Source organism: Amblyomma maculatum, chromosome 2 (genome assembly GCF_055883805.1).
Source record: "Amblyomma maculatum isolate TAMU_Amacu chromosome 2, ASM5588380v1, whole genome shotgun sequence".
NCBI lineage: Eukaryota > Metazoa > Arthropoda > Arachnida > Ixodida > Ixodidae > Amblyomma > Amblyomma maculatum.
Window position 1 is genome coordinate 110,187,269 of NC_139345.1, and position 21,951 is coordinate 110,209,219.

At 42.2% G+C, this 21,951-nt stretch overlaps 2 long non-coding RNA genes across 2 annotated transcripts; both read right to left on the minus strand.

Annotated features, from left to right (window-relative positions):
* Positions 1-2,266: 2,266 nt before the first annotated feature.
* On the minus strand, positions 2,267-5,513 carry LOC146199547 (uncharacterized). Its single transcript, XR_014704757.1, has 3 exons — positions 5,236-5,513; positions 4,685-4,765; positions 2,267-2,789 (listed from the first exon to the last, which is right to left on the minus strand). It is a non-coding gene; the product is annotated as an uncharacterized LOC146199547 (long non-coding RNA).
* Positions 5,514-16,484: 10,971 nt separating this feature from the next.
* LOC146199548 (uncharacterized) lies at positions 16,485-19,390 on the minus strand. The gene is made up of 3 exons (XR_014704758.1): positions 19,179-19,390; positions 17,159-17,330; positions 16,485-16,723 (listed from the first exon to the last, which is right to left on the minus strand). It is a non-coding gene; the product is annotated as an uncharacterized LOC146199548 (long non-coding RNA).
* Between the last annotated feature and the right edge of the window lie 2,561 nt (positions 19,391-21,951).

Sequence of the window (21,951 nt, forward strand, 5' to 3'; positions counted from 1 at the left end):
CGAGGACTAAGCGCGGTGCTCGTGTGCGACGTGTGCGACGTGTGGAACGTGAGGACGACGAAGTGTGTGTGGTTCGTGCTTGAGCGACTTGCCTGAAACTGTTCGTCTGTGGTGTGGTCAGCTGCCCCTCTGTAAATATCTGTGAATACATCTCCTCTTTGTGTGCGTGTATCTACGCTACAGTATGTTGCGCCGCTTACCTACTGCAGCCTCACATAGTTGTTACGCATTTTCTGTGTTATCAAAAGTCCAGCTAAATCTGTGATTGTTTGTTGCTTCGCATGCATTTCGTCCATCCAGCACACACGCGTCTTTTCTGTTTCTGATAGCCTGAAAACATCGAACTTCTGCTTTGGCATAAGAAGAGAACGCAGTATAGAAAGAAAAAGCGCTGACGAACACTACCGCAGGGGCCCTGCCTGGCTTATTCTGAAGGGCCAGCAGCGCATACAGCAAATTTCAAGGTTTCTCGCGAGTGTGTTTACTGTAATTCTCAAACCCTGGAGCAATAAGCGTGCTCTGAAGTGCCGAGGTATGGTTTCATATGAGAGGGGATTGTTGGAAACTACTGGCGGAAAGCGAGCGCACTTTGATGTGCCTGGAAGTTAGTTATACGTTCTAGCAGCTCTCCCTCCCTGCTTTTCCTGGATGGACTCCGATATATAGCCTGCAGCTATCGCTGACGCATGCCGTTATAGCTCACCGCTGGGAGACTGCCTATCATGCAAAAAAAAAAAAACAGCGCGAACAAACGGGGACAACAGGAAGAAACAACAGGAACAAGCGCTGACTCTCAACTAAAGTTTAATCGCAGAAAACACATTTATATAAGGTACAGAAACAATAAAACACCAAAACCAGACCGCACGTGTTACTATGTGATGTCCAGATATGCAACTTCGCAGTCACGCAGGAGCGGGGAAGGTTTGCTGACACGCAATCTTTGTTTCTTAGCCATATTATACGCCTAGATGATTTCCCTGGTCAACTGGTCGGGGTGTTTGTACAAAATATCAGCAAAATGCTAAGACGGAAAACAGGAGTGACACTCACGGCAATGATCATCTAGATTAGTGGAGCGATTAGATTCTAATGAGTTGAGATGTTCTCTGAGACGTGTGTTATTACATCGTCCCGTTTGCCCAATGTATATCTGACCACAGGACAAGGGAATTTTATAGACTACCCCTTTGGAGCACGGCACAAATCTTTTATCGTGTTTAACAGCCCAAGACGCTACAGATTTATTAGGACTGCGGGACTTATTTTCTACCACTGAACAAATTTTATTGAGCTTATTAGGGGCCGAAAAAACAACATCAACTTCATACCTATGGGCAACATTTTTAAGACCATGAGAAAGACAATGAACATAGGGAAGGACTGCGAACTTACTCCGTTTCTGTTCTTTCTGTGAAGGCGGCAGCAATGCCGGCGATTTAAGCTTTTTGATTATTTTATTGCAAACCCAAAGTTATAAGCTCAGCTGGATAACCTGCTTCCTTTAGTCTCTTAGCCTGGTTATCGAAACTTTGTTTCATAACATGGTGACAGGATTTTTTCTTGGATGATGTATCACCAACTCGCCCGCTTAACTACACTGTAAAAAAAAAACACCTTATTAGGTGTTTTCGCATGTCTATAACTAACACCCATGCACCCTTGACAAAAAGTGGCTTCAGAGTGCCAGTACACCCTCAAAGATGGTGCTTCGGTTGGTCATAACACCCTTCTATGGGGCCAATGCACTGGGGTGTTTTCATCACCTTTACACCCTATTGCAGGGTGGAAGCAGTGGCATTGCACCCTTACACCCCTTGATAAAAATCAGTGCGGATAACGTCCATATATTGCATTCCCTAATTAGGAATTACTTTTGCCACTACACGTTCCTTAATGATTTTTCCTATGTGCACATTTGCAATCAAGCTTAATGGTATTCCTTTTAACCACCTGTAATGCCAAAAGAGCATGTAAAGAGATGCTGCATGCCATTATTTTGACATCTCGAATGGCCCATGCCAGTATGATTGTTTTTTCAAATTCACAGAGCATGTTACAAAAAAATGTCACACAGAAGGAAACTGGAAGTCTTTTATTCGGCATAGCAGGGTCAGGGTTCGGGCTAGTGGGTGCTCGGGTGCTGGCGGAGGGGGGGGGGGGCAGGGGGGCACTTGTGTTCTGTTTCTTCATTGATGCGCGCTATGGAACCTCATTTATTTAACAATACTGCCACTCTCCGCCGAGAGCCTAGCAGACGGGCAAAAACATATATGGTATGTACGTAAATACCTAAAAAAAAATGAAAGGAGCAAAACAGTTCCAACAAATGCAGACAACAAAGTATACAATTTTTTTCAAGAACAGAACCGAACAATGAACACAACAGCATGGTGACTTTCTTAAAAAACAGCAACAAAACTTTTAGTCGTCGTATGCAACAATAACCGCAGTACACAATATTAATCCTATGCTTTGTCAGTGTCAACGCGTGCACTTGCATAAAATTCGGCCTTAAGCGATGAAATAAAGCGTCGTGCAGCGCATCTTGGCTTCGACACGCAGACGCCCAAAAAGAGGTGCTCTATAAAGCAGCACAAATTGTCGGACCCGTTGTCATATGTCAGATTGAACAGCCAAAATCGACCCATTATTGGAACAATACCCTAAGTAGAGTCGATGACTCGAAGAAGCTTCCGCTGCTGAATGAAGGGGAAATGCTCTTCAGCTTCTTTGATGCTGCTCCCAGTATATCCGACGCACGGCGTGGCAGGCTTTTCTTCCTGTTCCTTGATAAAATTGTGAAAGAAGTGCATAACAGAGCAGCTGTATAAATATGCACTGCACCTGGCAAAAAGCAAATTCAACATATTTTCTACTCTATATTTAGAATACGCCAATGCCCCTTTAGTATACAGCAGTGTGCTGGAAAAGGGCCCTATCGGAAACCACTGGTGGTTACCTCACAATTAACAATGCAGAGTATACTGTTATGGTTGGTTCAGGAGGCACAAAGCCAGCAGTTTGATCAAGTCATAAATGAGATCACATAAGGTCAACCCATTTTTATTCATGCAGCATGCTGTTGCATGGTAATTTTAGATTATGCAAGCTATTTTATCAAACAAAAATGGCTACACTCATCAAAAGCACCTGGGTTAGAGAACTTCTATGCTGCCCCACGAACTTTTCATTTCACGTGAACTGGAATGCTTATTATGATAGTTAAAAATGTAAAACAATAAACAGCACTGGAGCACGGTGGTTACTACTAAAATATTAACAGCTCAACTGAAGGCTTCACACAAGGCCTACAGCATACCCTGCGCTGGCCAAGTAGATACTGCAGAACCAAACAAAAAAAAACGGGGAAAGAGCATACTTAGTGATGGGGCACTACAAAAAAAAAAGTGCATGTAATACATAACACATAATGCATTTCTGAACCTTTGCACGTCTTCTTGTGCTAAGTATGAACCAGCCAAGCCCTAGGTCATCGCAATGCTTCCTGAAGTGTTTACATTTAAGGTTTAGTAACAAGGAAAAAGTGTTCTCGCTGCTCTATGTGGCAGTTCTGAAACTTCATCGCACATTATTCATTGAAAGTGTACACTGGAGCTTTGAGTTGAGCGACAATTACATGTGCAACAGCCAAGCATTACCAAACAACCAAACAGCAGAAGCTCTAAAAAATGTCAACACTGAAGCATGGCATGTTAAAATATTTTCCACGCATAGCACATTATATGCATAGACATCCAGAACATCAGTGGTGAGCCTCAAGAGGCGGCAGGAAGCTCAAGTGTTCAAGAAGTTGTAATCGTTATAGCGGCAGGCAGTCTGAGCACTTTGAAATACTAAAGGTTCGAAGACTAAAAATATGTTGACTAACTTGAAATGCAAAAATAACAATTTGAATTTATTGAGAATGTTTACTATAAATGAGAATGTCTATGACAGTGCCACATGGTTAATGCATGAAATGTTAGCATCTGTAGTTGAAGGCATTATATTTATACAGCATGAACCTTGAAACACATATTTTCTCCCAACCAATGTAGTAAACCTAATATCAGAAGAATTAAAATTATTACATCATTTCAAACTTGGCTAGCAAATTACAGCTTTTTAAAACAACTATTAAACTGCATTATCCACCTTCAGAAGCCTGTAGGATAAGACAATGTGGCAAATATTTCTTTTGAAGCAGTCTCAGATTATATATTCCAGACATTAGGAACATGTTAGGTACTAGCATGCATGAGCAGGTTGAGAGACCCCTTTCCAGCAAATGCTAAACCCCACCAAGCTGCCTGCAAGAGCCATCTGATAAAGCACTGCTGGTCCACTGCAACAGAGTGCTTAGTCAAATGGCACACTGCACCAATCTTGACATCACCAGTGCTTCATCAGGTGACTCTTGTATGTTATACGACGTGGTAAGATGTGATGGCAGGAGTCTCTTAAAAGTGCTTTTGAATGTACTTACAGTGAAAATAATCCTTTCACAGCAAAGAATTCACAGTTGTGATGAAAACTTGTGTAGTATTTCTATTTGAATTATGAATCACTAATACATATTACAAGTTAGACTGTAAACCATTTTAGAAACAAAGAAAATTCGCTAATAATGTCGGTTTCAAGTAGGCTTCCTGAATATTCAAATGACGAAGAGAAAACTTACAAGTGATACAAACAACATCCAGAGCTCCCGGCTGGTTCCCAATGTTTGCCAGGAGTTGCAGAATGCATACTGTCTGTACATCTACAATAGAAATAAGCAACACAACAATGGTGTACCTCCTTGCAGGTAAAAAGAGACAGCTGAGTTTTGAGGCGATAATTTATTGTCTAATTTAGGAAGGTAAATAAACAAAATTGAAAACATGTAGAGGCACGCAAACTGAAAGCCAAACATCTGACAGCAATAATTAGCAAAGCTTGTGAAGATTTGAATCAGGTATCACCTAATTCTCTGCTACTAGTTGAACAGATTCGAAAAGGCGGCACCATTACAATGGAGAAGAACAATAGGTAATTTAAATTTAGCTAATGCGAAAATTGTTACATATGAAGAAATGCACAGGCTAGTTATGGTTTTATTATTCTTTCTGATGCTCAGCCATGTTTTTAGTATATCTATAAGGCAATGCAAAATGGCAAAAATGTAGGCATTTAGCGAAAAACTGCCAATTAGCACATGCAGCAAACAGAAGGAAACAGCTTAATACTTACGCTTCTTTCTCCTTTCACGCATTCCCTCAGAACATACTTCGAGCATCCGGGCAATGTCTTTTTTTCTTGCACGAATGGTGTCCTTCAAAACCAAGACAAGTGTCTTGTTAAGGCCAATTTCAACTGCTTCTTTGCCGTCCTTCTTGATCAGCATGTTGACGTCATGTAAGAACTGCAAGTTTGTGTGAATGGTAGCCATAAAGAATTTTATTTTACTCAATGTTTCAAGTAACTGAACATTAAAAATCATTGTCAAAAGCTAAGGCAATTGATGCCTTTGTACATATCTGAAAAAAAAAAAAACTGGCATTAGCAAACAGCAAATACAAATATTTACTAAGGTTAGAAAACTGCAAAAACCATCAGTATTTTGCCACTCATCGCCAAACTGCAAGCAATATAAGGAAAGTCTAATATAAAAAATAAAGCAAAAATTATGATCCTCCTTCCCTCAACTTGGCACACGGCTGAATGGCAATAAAATATGTAATATATCTCTAAACTAAGGGTCCCCGCTCAGCTTTAAAAAGTAGGCTTCAATTCTTAGAGACAATCTACAGACATGCATCGTTAGCATATGAAAGTCAAATTGTTTTCTGGGCCCTTTAAATCAGTAAACTGCTTTCAACACATACATTACAAATTTTTTAATAACAGTAAGTCACACATTTGCCTGCAAAATGCGCACTGTGATGAGCAAAGAAGGTAAACATATGCGACTAAGGCTATGATAATCGCTTCATATGTAAGTACATTTAAGCAAATGACAAAAAAAGAAAGTAAACATCTGGTCAGAATCAAACTCTGTAATAGCAACATCCGGTACGATATTTGGCCACAGAATTCAAGCTGTCGACGTCTACTTGAATGCTGAGAGATCAGTATGGAATATCCATTTATTCTAGTCTAAAGACACTACAAAAATCAAGTAATGCGGTCAAACAGATATGTTGAAATGTGACCACAGAAATAATAAAAACTGGATGGTTTGAACCACATCAGCTGACTTAGCACGTGTACAAGTGCCTTAATTGAAGTCTTGCTGAAAATAAAATACGTACTATCGGGGACATAAGTGCCCAGGACGCGGCTTCGCCGGCCGGAGCGCGAAAAACTGCATCGTTGCGCCAGCTAGTGGCAGTTCACCTGGTTCGAGATCAAGGAGGAACGCATGAGCGCCCTAGCTAGCACGTAAGCATGTACTGACGGTGCCTTAACGTGAGTTGCTCTTCACCAAGGAGGCTGCCGCCAGATGCCGCAATATGGGCATCGCTGTGTTCGTGTGCTACACGTGCTGCTGGCCAGAATTACAAGACACTTGTCATGTCGTTCGTCAAAAGAACGCAATAATTTCTTGAACAAACCTGCATTGAATGACTTGCTGTTTTTATTCTTATCGTTTCTAACGGCGGCTCTCTTCGCAGACAACCGAAAATTGGTTTTGTGGAATGGGAAAGTGGTACACGCCCACTTTGAAACCCTTATCGGTATTTGATAGCGCATGGTTTAAACCCACGAAATGTGCCGGTCAAGAGACATTGGTAGCGAAAGCTTTTGCAAGACAGTCACTGCGTCTCAGAGATGGCCCCTCCTATTCCAATTGAAGAGAGGAAATTAATTGTGCGCTACTTTGTTGAAGGTGTGCCTCAAAGAGAGATCGCTCGGCTCACTGGCCATTCGAAGTGGGCAGTGACTCGTATTATAAAGGCGTTCCGTGATGAGCAAGGGCGACTTACCGACGCTCCCCGTTTTGGACGGCCAAGGGCAACTGACGACGAGACAGATCTTCTCATAGTAGGTGCCGCAGTCGCCGATCCATTTATGAGCGCCAAAAGCATCAAGAAGGAGCTATCCTTGGATATCTCTTGCAAGACCATCAAAAGGAGACTGCATGAGTGCTGGCTAAAAAACCATGTCGCTGTCCAGAAGCCCGTTCTCAGGGAAGCACAGCGACAGGCAAGGCTTCACTTCGCGCGTACACATGAGCAATGGAGTTCTGCCGACTGGTCCGAGGTCATCTTCACCGATGAGTCTACCTTTTCGACAAGGTGGAACCAGAAGTGGCGCGTTTGGCGCCCCATGAATTGCAGGTATGATTTACAGTCCTTTGCATTACTGTCAAATAGAACGGAAAAAAATTATCTGCCATTCATGGTACCGGAAGCATTGTGGAGCTTTCTCAGTTCCTTTAGTTTTTGTGAAGTTTTATTCTATTCATTCCCTACAGAAACTCTCTTTAAATTCATTCGTACGCAAAATTGGCACCGTACCTGTTACTGCATAACTATGCTGCTCTATAAGCAAAAAAAGACGAACAATCATATTTACGCCTTCAGATCAATGAAAATATCCCACCAAAAGAAAAACTCGAACTTTGCCCAGTTTTCCCACTCTCGTCTTTCAAATAGGGGGCTACGCGCAAAAATACATGGACAAAAGAAGTAACTCCTTTGAGGCGCACTAACCTACTTTTTGCAGGATGAATGTCCACCAACTAGTACAGATTACTGATCTCATTTCACCGTTCTCTTCTTCTCCTTCGTGCAGGTACTTGCCAGAGTACACTCAAAGTGTCCTCTCCAGTGGGCGCTGTGCTGTCGCTGTTTGGGGAGCCATAAGCAAGGAAGGAGTGGGGCCACTTGTAAGAATAAGTAGTCACTTCGACGCGGACGCCTACTGCGAGATCATAAAAACCACACTTGTGCCGTATGTTCTTGACGGTCCGTTTCCGGATGGGTGCTACCTGCTGCATCAAGATCGCAGCCCAGTGCACACTGCCCGAAAAGTGAGCGCAACGCTTGAAAGTCACAGCATACCCGTGCTGGAGTGGCCACCCAATGGCGCCGACATGAACCCAATTGAAAACGTTTGGGGCATCCTCAAAAGGAACTTGCTGTCAAAAAACCTCGGTGGCGCCACAGCAGACGGATTGTGGAATGCAATACAGCACGAGTGGGAAACGCTGCGTGAACATCCCGAATGCATAATCCGCCTTTACGAGTCAATGCCTCGCAGACTGCAACAAGTCATTGCTGTGGAGGGAAAATTTTCCAGGTATTAAACCAAAGCCACGGTACTTTCTATAGCTATGCTGAGCATGCCAAGACGTTTTTGTTATTAGGCGAATAAAAAGTTTTATCGCCCCTGACTGAATTTTTTACTCATATCTAAGGCTTGAATTAGATATGTTTTTTCTCAGTTGCAAGTAAACGTGATGGTAACATCATAGTTACCAAGGAACACATAGAATTTTCAAGACATTGGCTTCCAAACTCGCTGCTATTTAAAATTGAAAACAAAGCATCAGACAAAAAATCACCTAATTGAAGCTCAGTAATTTCTACACAACGTTGCGCCCAGTTAACGACAATCATTGAGAATCTGCGTGCGTTTTTTACTCATTTAATATAGAGACGACGTTCGCATGAAGCTTTAACTTCCCAGAACCGGGAAGAAAACCACTATTGCAAACAATAAGAATAAAAACAGCCTGCCTATCAATGCACGTTTCTTCAAGAGCATGCGTCCAAATGGCAAAAGACATATGACTAGTGCCTTGTCATTCTAGCGTAGCAGAACGTGTAGCACACGATCACAGCGATGCACATATTGCGGCATCTGGCGGAAGGCTTCTGGCTGAAGAGCAACTTGCGTGAAGGCATCGTCAGTACATGCTTACGTGCTAGCTAGGGCGCGCATGCGCTCCTCCTTGATTTCGAAAAAAGTGAACTGCCACTAGATGGCGCAACGATGCAGTTTTTCGCTCTCCGGCCGGTGGAGCCGTGTCCTGGGCACTTCTGTCCCCGATAGTACCTAAATGATTCTTCGAGAGCGAAAGTAAACGCCATAACAAAAGCAGCATAATAAAAATGCAAATTCACACTCCATGCAACCGCAAAATATGGTCCCCGTAAAATGAAAAATGCTCCCATTGTGATTAAAAAAGGCAAATCTAGACGCGGGGAAAATAACATAGGCTGATGATAGCGGCATATAGTTTACGCAGTTTGGAATAAACTATTATGCAACCAGGCCGGCCGACCAGCGCACTTCGATGCCGAGAGCACGAGCGCAGAGGCGTGCCGCGCTGAACGGCCGCCGAGAACGAACATAGCCTACTCGAACAAAAAGTTTAAACAGAAGGGCTGCGGGAGGACGCTCCCCGAGCAGCAGGACGGTGAGCGCCTATGCTCCGAGTAAATAAAAAAAAAAGGGGGGGGGGGGGGGTCGCAGCGCTCCGAGTGAAAGAAGATGACGAAGCATGAAAGAGGTTTCAGGAGAGCGAGCGCGAAGTGTAAGAGATAAGGGAGGAGGGGGGAGTCGAGAGTGCTAGGAGAATTAAGGCAGTACGCCAACATGACCTTGCCGCACGAACGGAAACGGTAGAACAAAACCGAGTCGTTGCGAACTGAGCGCAAGTATCAAACTGTCAAGAAACGAAAATCGTTTCGTGAACCTCCTGCGCGTACAAAATGTAAGGAAACGTAGCACATAGATTATTTCTGTTCAAGAAAGTTGAGACTGATGTTCTTGCGCGAAATCTGCGTAACTGGGCGTGACATCTACCACATGTGCGATGTCATTTTAGCAGCCAGGTGAAAAAAAGCGCGTGTCTCACGTTTTCATTTCAGCACATTCTGGAGCGTTCCGGCACAAAAAGACACAGAATGCAGCAATCCGGTAAGACACTGTTCCCACAAAGCGCAATATGCGTGAGAATAGGCTTACCTTTACAGACGATTGCATCAGCCGCAAAGTACGCTGTCCGCCTTCGTATCACCAGCACCGAACCAACCAGTGCGATTTCAGCGCGAGTGCAATGCAGTCGGCGCATATACCTCTTAGTCACGCAGAAAAAAAAAAATCGTCCATGCCTTCTTCTTTCGAACATCTCAAACATAAAGCGGTGCAGCAGTCCTTCGGCCTGAGCAAAGCAAAAAGAAGCCCGGACACTTGCCGACACAATAAATGCCCGTTTGCGTTAAACACTACATGTAGAAGACACTTCACAAGCGTACACACTTCTGTAACACATATGCATGGGAAATGCAACACATTTCACGAGGGTACACAATCGAAGAAGCACATTCAGCATTCGCCGAAACGTGGTCGAAACGCACCCCACAATGCTAACGGCCATATTGTGAAATTTGAAAAGAGCGTTCGTAGTTATCGGCGGCCTCCTAGCGGTAAAATTTTGTTTCAGTTTCTGTTTCATTTTTAGAAAGCACTCGTGTGTAATTTTAATTTTAGCGTTACTTTTGGTGCTTTATTTAGGTGTTGGGTTATATTAGCAGCGCCGCTTGTGTATAAAAGGCTACGAAGTTACGCAGCCATATACCCCCAGTATGTTAGGTGATATTGCTTGCCCGTAACACCCTAAGGCATATTATCCAACCAAAGCACCACTTTGGCATGCAAGAGGTGATTTCCAATGGCACAAACACCCTAGACTCAGGGTGTAAGGGTGTTTTGAATCAGACAAATGCCCAAAGAGGTGTTTTTATTTTTACAGTGTATCCTGTTAGACTACCTATACACCAAGGCGGAAATAGTGATGCCATCTTTTCTCTGCGAGTGCGTGTATAAAGTGTTTCCTGCTGCGCTACTCGAGCTTGCGCTTTAAGCTAGCTGTGTTGAATTCAGTGTATTTTTGTGATCTCGGGTGGCGAAGCAGACGTCAATTACAGCATAGTTCAATTTCAGTTTTTAACAGAATTTTTGCAGTGCTGCAGGACTACGCAGAGAGAAGGAATATACGATGGCGCTACACTTTAGCAATTCAGTTAAATTTGAACACGCAAGCCAAGCTTCAAGTTTGCTAAGACTCCATTTGCGTGTTTTGTGGTCACAAAACCTCTCCTAAACGTTATGGTAGAGCATACTGCTCTAAGAGTTTCATACACTGACTGCAAAAGTGCGACATCCGGGGAGATCGGTATTGTCGTTAGCGAAAATGCAGACTCTTGTTAATTTGACAACACAATTTTACGTGTGCTTTATTTTGGGTGTTAATGTAATATACACTGCAAAAACAAAAACACCTCTTTAGGTGTTTTCGCATGTCTATAACTAACACCCATGCACCCTTGAAAAAAAGTGGCTTCAGTGTGCCAGTACACCCTCAAAGATGGTGATTCGGTTGGTCATAACACCCTTCTATGGGGCCAATGCACTGGGGTGTTTTCATCACCTTTACACCTTATTGTAGGGTGGGAACAGTGGCATTGCACTCTTACACCCCTTGAAAAAAATCAGTGCGGATAACCTGCATATATTGCATTCCCTAATTAGGAATTACCTTTGCCACTACACGCTCTTTAATGCTTTTCCTATGTGCACATTTGCAATCAAGCTTAATGGTATACCTGGTAACCGCCTGTAATGCCAAATGAGCATGTAAAGAGATGCTGCATGCCAATGTTTTGACATCTCGAATGTCCCATGCCAGTATGATTGTTTTCTCAAATTCACAGAGCATGTTACGAAAAAATGTCACAGCTTGAAACACAGAAGGAAACTGGAAGCATTTTATTCGGCATAGAAGGGTCAGGGTTCGGACTAGTGGGTGCTCGGGTGCTAGTGGGCGGAGGGGGTCAGGAGGGGTACTTGTGTTCTGTTCCTTCATTGATTCGCGCTATGGAACCTCATTTGTTTAATAATACGGCCGCTCTCAACCGACAGCATAGCAGACGGGCAAAAACATACATGTTATGTACGTAAGTACCTAAAAAAATGAAAGAAGCAAAACAGTTCCAACAAATGTACACAGAAAAGTATACAATTTTTTTGAAAAACATATCCGAACAATGCACACAACAGCATGGTGACATTTCTTAAAAAACCGGCAACAAAAATTTTCGTCGTATGCAACAATAATCGGAGTACACAATAATAATCCTACACTTTGTCAGTGTCAACACGTGCACTTGCATAAAATTCAGCCTTGTGCGATGAAATAAAGCGTCGTGCAGCACATCTTGACTTCAACACACATACGCCCAAAAAGAGGTGCTCTATAAAGCAGCAAAAATTATCGGACGCCTTGTCATATCACAGACTGAACAGAAAATATCGACCCATTTTTGGAACAATACCATACGCAGAGTTGATGACTCGAAGAAGCTTCCGCTGCTCAATGGAGAAGAAATGCTCTTCAGCTTCTTGGATGCTGCTCCCAGTATATCCGACGCACGGCGTGGCAGACTTTTCTTCCTGTTCCTTGATAAAAATGTGAAAGAAGTGCATAAGAAAGCAGTTGTATAAATGTCCATTGCGCCTGAGCAAATTCAACATATTTTCTACTCTATATTTCGAATACACCAATGCCCCTTTAGTGTACAGCACTGTGCTGGAAAAGGGCCCCATCAGAAACCAATGGTGGTTATCTAACAATTAACAATTATACTGTTATGGTTGATTCAGGAGGCACAAAGCTGGCAGTGTTTGATCAAGTCATAAATGAGAGCATGTAAGGTCAACCCATTTTTATTAATGCAGCATACTGTTGCAAGCTATTTTCAGATTATGCAAGCTATTTTGTTGAATAAAAATGGCTTCTCATCAAAAGCCCTGGGTTAGAGAACTTCCATACTGCCCCACAAAATTTTCATTTCACATGAACTAGAATGTTTAATATGATAGTTAAAAATGTAAATAACCAATAGCTTGTTAAAGTATGCAGAAGGAAAACATACCAGCTGGATTTCTATCACTCCTAACAGCATTCGAATGATTTCAACCGGAAAAAATTGTTTCAAAAATGGTAACAAATTAAAAAAAAACTGGTACTGCAGGCCAAAAGACAAAAATACTGCCTTGTATTTTACATAAAGGTTTAACAGCATTTGTAAATTGAACTGTCCTATTACAGAAACCACCACCTTCCAGTGCGAAACCAATTCTTTTTCACACATTTCTGTTGGGTACGCTGGTGGTCTGCGAGATTCAGCGAAGCTGTGACGCAAAGACACTGGTTGCACTTGTATGATGGGAGAAAATACTGGCATTTACTTTACAACGATGCCGGTGCATTGCTGGTATCCCACAATGCACTGAAACAAGTGCTGAATGGATGCTGGGGCTGCACTGGTCCCCGTATCATTTTTGAAATAGGCAGAGAAATGGGGCAATTGAATAACAGTGGCCCAGTAAGCACAGTTTTCTTGGAACTCAGTGTGCACTTGAATATAAAATTAAGGCAATTTCTTTTTCTAGCATTAATGGGAGAGCATCTTTCTTAAGCAACCATGATTGGTGCAGTTCTGATCTTCACTTTACCCACTGCTGAATATCTTCCAACTGAAAATAAAATTAGTTATAGGCTACCTTGAAAATTTGTAATGATTTGTTGACAGCCCTGGAACACGGGGTTTACTACTAAAATATTAACAGCTGGCTCAATTGAAGGCTTCACACAAGGCCTACAGCATACCCTGCACTGGCCAAGTAGATACTGCAGAACCAAACAAAAAAAAAAACGTGGAAGGAGCATACTTAGTGATGGAGCACTACAAAAAAAAAACAAAACAAAGTTCATGTAATACATAACACATAATGCATTTCTGAACTTTTGCACTTCCTGTGCTAAGTATGAACCAGCCAAGCACTCGGTCATCGCAATGCTTCCTGAAGTGTTTGCATTTAAAGTTTAGTAACAAGGAAAAAGTGTTCTCGCTGCTCTATGTGGCAGTTCTGAAACTTCATCACACATTATTCATTGAAGGTGTACACTGGAGCTTTGAGTTGAGCGACAATTACATGTGCAACAGCAGAGCATTACCAAACAACCAAACAGCAGAAGCTCTAAAAAATGTCAGCACTGAAGCATGGCATGTTAAAACATTTTCCACGCATAGCACATTGTATGCATAGACATCCAGAACATCAGTGGTGAACGTCAAGAGGCGGCAGAAAGCTGAAGTGTTAACGAAGTTGTAATCATTACAGCGGCAGGCAGTCTGAGCACTTTGAAATAGTAAAGGTTCGAATACTAAAAATATGTTGACTAACTTGAAGTGCAAAAATAACAATTTAGATTTATTGAGAATGTTTACTATAAATGAGAATATCTATGACAGTGCCACATGGTTAATGCATGAAATATTAGCATCTGTAGTTTATTTATTTATTTATTTATTGAACCCTCAGGGCCGGAGGCATTAAAGAGGGGAGTGGTTACAAACTGTAACATAGAAAAAATACAGAAACAAGAACAGTGAGTGTTACAAAATTATTCTGCTAATACAATGTTAGCTAAAGCGTTGCGGAAGTGTTGGTTATCAGGGGTGTCGGTGATTTCAGCGGGAAGGCTGTTCCATTCGCGTGAAGTACGAGGCACGAAAGATTGAAATGCAGACACAGTGTTAAATGTTTCGATTCCAACCTTGTAGCGATGATCGGTGCGGTGTGATATGTACTGGGGAGGAGAAATGAGCGCGTTTCGTAGAGCGGAATGATGGTACAGTTTATGAAAAAGACTGAGACGAATAATTTTTCGGCGGCATGCTAAAGGTTGTAAGGAGAGGAACAATTTCATGCTGGTTACGCTTGCACCACGGTTAAAGTTAGACAAAATAAAACGATCGGCATTATTTTGGACCAATTCAAACGAAGTAATTAATTTATCGTGATGGGGATCCCATATAGCAGCTGCATATTCCAGTTTAGAACGAATTAGTGTTTTGTAGAGCAATAACTTAAGAGATGACGGAGTTTTCATGAAGTTTCGGCGTACGTAGCCCAACATGCGTTTAGCGTTGTTAATAACGTACTCGATGTGGTGTGACCAGGTGAGGTCTGCAGAAATGTGGACACCCAAGTATTTGTATGTAGTAACAGACTCTAGGGGTACGTTATTTAGGTAGTATCTGAAGGGAGTGTTAGTGTGTCGGGATACTCTCATAACTTTACATTTGCCAATGTTTAGGTCCATGCGCCAAGCGTTGCACCAAGAAGAAATGTTAGAAAGATCGCTCTGAAGAAGGTTAGCATCGTCAGGGGATTTTCTTTCACAAAAAACAACGCAATCGTCAGCGAACAGATGGATGTTAGATTGCACTTTGGAAGGAAGATCATTAATGTAGATGAGAAACAAAAGCGGTCCAATAACTGAGCCTTGAGGCACTCCCGAATAAACATCACTGAAAGGTGAATTATAATTGTTAGCGCAAACAAACTGAGATCGGTTAAGAAGGAAGTATTCAATCCATTTAAGAATATTAGGATCAATGTTCAACTGATTTAGTTTAAAAAGTAATAAGCGGTGACATACCTTGTCGAATGCTTTAGAGAAATCAAGGAAAATGCAATCAGCCTGTGATGCTTTGTCTAAGATAACATGAACTTTGTTAGTGAAGCAGGCAAGTTGCGTATAACATGAATATGATTTTCGGAAACCGTGTTGTGCGGGTGTGAAGAAGGAATTGGACTCGAGAAAATTAACAAGGTGTGTGAATATTATGTGTTCCAGTAATTTGCGAATTTGCAGCATGTGCTGGTAAGAAAGAGGGGACGATATTTCGCAGGTGAGGTTCGACTGCCTGACTTGTGCAATGGAACAACCTTCCCGATTTTCCATTGTATGGGCAATGTTGAGGTATCGAGTGATTGCTGAAAATTTTTGGTTAGTATTTCAGAACAGCAGGGAAAGGTGTTTTTCAAAAACTTGGCATTAATACAGTCATAACCGGGAGATGAATGAATAAAGTTGAAGGCATTCTATTTATACAGCATGAACCTTGAAACACCGCAGTATTTTCTCCCAACCAATGTGGTAAACCTAATCTCAGAAGAATTAAAATTATTACATCATTTCAAACTTGGCTAGAAAATTACAGCATTTTTTTAAAACAACTATTAAACTGCATTACCCACCTTCAGAATCCTGTAGGATAAGGCAATGCGGCAAATATTTCTTTTGAAGCAGACTCAGATTTATATATCCAGACATTAAGAACATGTTAGGTACTAGCATGCATGAGCAGGTTTAGAGACCCCTTTCCATCAAATGTTAAACCCCACCAAGCTGCCTGCAAGAGCCATATGATAAAGCACTGCTGGTCCACTGCAGCAGAGTGCTTAGTCAAATGGCACACTGCACCAAACTTGACAATACCAGTGCTTCATCAGGTGATTCTTGTATGCAATACGACGTGGTAAGCATGTGATGGCAGGAGTCTCTTAAAAGTGCTTTTGATTGTACTTACAGTGCAAATAATCCATTCACAGGAAAGAATTCACAGTCGTGATGAAAACTTGTGTAGTATTTCTCTTTGAATTATGAATCACTAATACATATTACAAGTTAGACTGTAAGCCATTTTAGAAACAAAGAAAATTCGCTAATAATGTCGGTTTGAATAATAATTTGAATAATGAATATTCAAATGACAAAGAGGAAACTTACAAATGATACAAATAACATCCAGAGCTCCCGGCTGGTTCCCAATGTTTGCCAAGACTTGCAGAATGAATACTGTCTGTACATCTACAATAGAAATAAAAGAGACAGCCGAGTTTTGAGGCGATCATTTGTTGTCTAATTTAGGAAGGCAAATAAAACTGAAAACATGTAGAGGCACGCAAACTGAAAGCCAAACATCTTGCACCAAAAATTAGCAAAGCTTTTGAAGATTTGAATCAGGTATCACCTAATTTCCTGCTACTAGTTGAACAGATTCGAAAAGGCTGCACCATTACAATGGAGAAGAACAATAGGTAATTTAAATTTAGCTAATGCGAAAATTGTTACATATGAAGAAATGCACAGGCTTGTTATGGTTTTATTATTCTTTATGATGGTCAGCCATGTTTTTAGTATATCTATAAGGCAATGCAAAATGGCAAAAATGTAGGCATTTAGCGAAAAACTGCCAATTAGATAGCACATGCAGCAAACAGAAGGAAACAGCTTAATACTTACGCTTCTTTCTCCTTTCACGTATTCCCTCAGAACATACTTCGAGCACCCGGGCAATGTCCTTTTTTCTTGCACAAATGGTGTCCTTCAAAACCAACACAAGTGTCTTGTTAAGGCCAATTTCAACTGCCTCTTTGCCGTCCTTCTTGATCAGCATGTTGAAGTCATGTAAGAACTGCAAGTTTGTGTGAATGGTAGTCATAAAGAATTCATTTTACTCAATGTTTAAGTAACTGAATATTAAAAATCATTGTGCAAAAGCTAAGGCAATTGATGCCTTTGTACATATCTGAAAAAAAAAAAAAAACTGGCATTAGCAAACAGCAAAAACAAATATTTACTAAGGTTAGAAAACTGCAAAAACCATCAGTATTTTGCCACTCATCACCAGACTGCAAGCAATATTAAGGGAGGTCTAATATAAAAAATAACAAAGCAAAAATTATGATCCTCCTCCCCTCAACTTGGCACACGGCTGAATGGCAATAAAATATGTAATATATCTCTAAACTAAGGGTCCACGCTCAGCTTTAAAAAGTAGGCTTCAATTCTTAGAGACAATCTACAGACATGCATCGTTAGCATATGAAAGTCAAATTGTTTTCTGGGCCCTTTAAATCAATAAACTGCTTTCAACACATACATTACAATTTTTTTAATAACAGTAAGTGACAAATTTGCCTGCAATATGCGCACTGTGATGAGCAAAGCATGTAAACATATGCGACTAAGGCTATGATAATCATATGTACATGTAAGCAAAAGACAAAAAAAAAGTAAACATCTGGTCAGAATCAAACTCTGTAATAGCAACATCTGGTACAATATTTGGCCACAGAATTCAAGCTGTCGACTTCTACTTGAATGCTGAGGTATCAGTATCGAATATCCATTTATTCTAGTCTAAAGACACTACAAAAATCAAGTAATGCGGTCAAACAGTTATGTTGAAATGTGATCACTAAAATAATGAAAACTGTATGGTTTGAACCACATCAGCTAATCTAGCACGTGTACAAGTGCCTTAATTGAAGTCTTGCTGAAAATAAAATACGTACCTAAATGATTCTTCGAGAGCGAAAGTAAACGTCATAACAAAAGCAGCATGATAAAAATGCAACTTCACACTCCATGCAACCGCAAAATATGGTCCCCGTAAAATGAAAAATGCTGCCATTGTGATTAAAAAAGGCAAATCCAGACGCGGGAAAGTTAACATAGGCTGATGATAGCGGCATATAGTTTACACAGTTTGGAATAAACTATTATGCAACCAGGCCGGCCGACCAGCGCACTTCGATGCCGAGAGCAGGAGCGCAGAGGCACGGCCGCTCGATGGCAGCGCCGTGGCAGAGGCGTGCCGCGCTGAACGGCCGCCGAGAACGAACATAGCCTCCTCGAACAAAAAGTGTAAACAGAAGCGCTGTGGGAGGACGCTCCCCGAGCAGCTGGACGGCGCGCGCCTATGCTTCAAGTAAATAAAAAAAAATGGGGTGGGGGGGGGGGGGGGCGGGTTCGCAGCGCTCCGAGTGAAAGAAGGTGACGAAGCATGAAGGAGGTTTCAGGAGAGCGAGCGCGAAGTGTAAGAGATAAGGGAGGAGGGGGGAGGGGGGAGTCGAGAGTGCTAAGAGAATTAAGGTAGTACGCCAACATGACCTTGCCGCACGAACGGAAACGCTAGAACAAAACCGAGTCGTTGAGAACTGAGCGCAAGTATCAAACTGTCAAGAAACGAAAATCGTTTCGTGAACCTCCTGCGCGTACAAAATGTAAGGAAACGTAGCACATACATTGTTTCTGCTCAAGAAAGTTGAGACTGATGTTCTTGCGCGAAATCTGAGTAACTCGCCGCGACATCTACCACATGTGCGATGTCATTTTGGCAGCCGGGTGAAAACAAGCGCGTGTCCCACGTTTTCATTTCAGCACATTCTGGAGCGTTTCGGCACAAAAAGACACAGAATGCAGCAATCCGGTAGGACACTGTTCCCACAAAGCGCAATATGCGTGAGAATAGGCTTACCTTTACAGACGATTGCGTCAGCCGCAAAGTACGCTGTCCGCCTTCGTATCACCGGCACCGAACCAACCAGCGCGATTTCAGAGCGAGTGCAATGTAGTCGGCGCATATACCTCTTAGTCACGCAGAAAAAAAAAAATCGTCCATGCCTTCTTCTTTCGAACATCTCAAACATAAAGCGGTGCAGCAGTCCTTCGGCCTGAGCAAAGCAAAAAGAAGCCCGGACTCTTGCCGACACGATAATTGCCCGTTTGCGTAAAACACCACATGTAGAAGGCACTTCACAAGCGTACACACTTCTGTAACACATATGCATGGGAAATGCAACACATTTCACGAGGGTACACAATCGAAGAAGCACATTCAGCATTGGCCGATACGTGGTCGAAACGCACACCACAATGCTAACGGCCATATTGTGAAATTTGAAAAGAGCATTCGTAGCTACCGGCGGCCTCCTGGCGGTGAAATTTTGTTTCAGTTTCTGTTTCATTTTTAGAAAGCACTCGTGTGTAATTTTAATTTTCGCGTTACTTTTGGTGCTTTATTTAGGTGTTGGGTTATATTAGCAGCGCCGCTTGTGTATAAAAGGCTACGAAGTTACGCAGTATATACCCCCAGCATGTTAGGTGATATTGCTTGCCCGTAACACCCTAAGGCATTTTCTCCAACCAAAGCACCCCTTTGGCATGCAAGAGGTGATTTCCAATGGCACGAACTCCCTAGACTCAGGGTGTAAGGGTGTTTTGAATCAGACAAATGCCCAAAAAGGTGTTTTTGTTTTTACAGTGTATTTAATGACCGTGGGGCATATTCTAGCAATTCTTACATTTTGGCAATCCGTTTCGGCTACAGAGTCACGAACGACAAAATCCGGTTGTCTCCTTATCTATTGAATTGATATGTGGAGCTGCCTGAAAACTATGCGACCATTAGTGCGCCCCAAAACAGGTGAATTTATCTCCGCCTATAATATTGTGCTTACCTTTAAACATCATTTCATATTTAGGCAATTCAAACTCTTTGACGGCGGCCCCCTTCTGGGAAAAGCAACTTTATGCTTTTGGATTCATAAGTACATTTTCGGCGATAGCGTAGGACGAATGAGCATGTTTCAGCGTACGCATATTTTATCCGGTCTAGTTACGGCAACAGATAATCGAACTCAACGATTGTTTGTTGCCTGGAGTACGCTTACAGTTAGTAGGAAGCGCAGGTGTGGCCCGGTCTGCAAAGCAATGCCGAAAGCGGCTGACAGTTGAACACTCTTGACCGATGAACTATGCAGATTAAATACACGCAAACAGTCGCTGAGGCTACATCTTAATAAAAGGACTTAAAATCATTTAGTCGGTTACGTAATGCAGAAAGCAAATTCGACTGCTGGAATTGCAGGTCGTGTACAACGCCAACACAATTAACTTCCAGATGTGCATTCACCTCCGTCTGCGTTGCAGGCAGAATTAATGTGGAGCTATATATAGAACGGTTGCAAAATATTCGGGTCGCATTCTTTGGGCCAGAAGTTCGTGCACAATGGTGGCGTAGGCTAAATTGTTTTGGGACAAAAGGAGCAGCGCTGCCAATCAATCTGAGGAGCAAACCCATTTGTGTGCTCCCAATTTGTTCAGTGCTCTCATTAACACCCGCCTCAAGAATGTCTGAAACGCCATTCCCGCACAATAGCCTGTGCGTGAGAAGACTACATGCGAACCTGCGTTGACTGAATAGATGCTATCAGTGCGCCTAATCATTGTCCCATGATGAGTTTTCGGCCCAATGTGCTTGAGTGTCTGCCTGACAGAAAGCGTGTTGGTAGATTTAGCAAGTCAACTGTAGGCTTCAAGAGTTAACTGAGCGAAGATCCGCAAGCACATTTTCCTAAGCACCAACCTTAGGGGGAAAGAAACAAGTCTAGCATTCTTAAAGCATACTTGGTACAATGAGCATATGCCTAATTTGCTTATTTCTGTTTTGGGACTGTAGGAAGGAGTAAACGAAAATCACGGGCCAGACAATTGGCTGTAGCTGAGCCATCCCCCGCTGCTTCTGGAGGACAGAGAATAATTGAAAGATGAGATAAAAAAGGAAGAAAGAGAAAGAAGCGCGTCGCAACAGCCCTCATCCGCATCGAATTGCCGGCGAGCGCAATGGCGGCATGCACATCATATAGTGGTACTTCAGAGGCACGGAGCCTCCGGCGCAAAGAACGAAGGGCCCTAGGTTCCCAGCCCCGTAGGGCCGTGATTAGCCACCGCGTTGCCGCACTTGCTTTATATTTCAGTCATATATAGTATTCAAATGATTGACAATTTGGGGGTAACGTATAGAAATGCACCAATACGTATCGGAACGCCACCTGTTCTAAACGCCATTTTTCACCTTTAACAGTTGCAGAACATCTATCATTATTTGAGTTTAATATCATTTGGTTTTGGTAAAAACACCTTTTCACTGAAATACGTGTGCTTATAGGAAATAAATGCGGCAGAAAGAAAATGGTACGAACCAGCAAACATTCAGGTGTTTGCTTCTCCGCAATTCATGAATTCCTCTGACCCATGTGATCACATTTGTGAAGCAGAAGTGCTCATTAAGAGCTCAGATAACAAATATGGCATTACAAGACAATAGGCTTGTTGCAGTTGTCTTATTAGACCTGAAAAAGGCTTTCGACACTGTTGACAACCCTATATTACTGAATTATACTACTAGGGTGGTACAGCATTCGAGGCAACGCCTTTAATTTATTAACCAGCTACATGAAACATTGGCA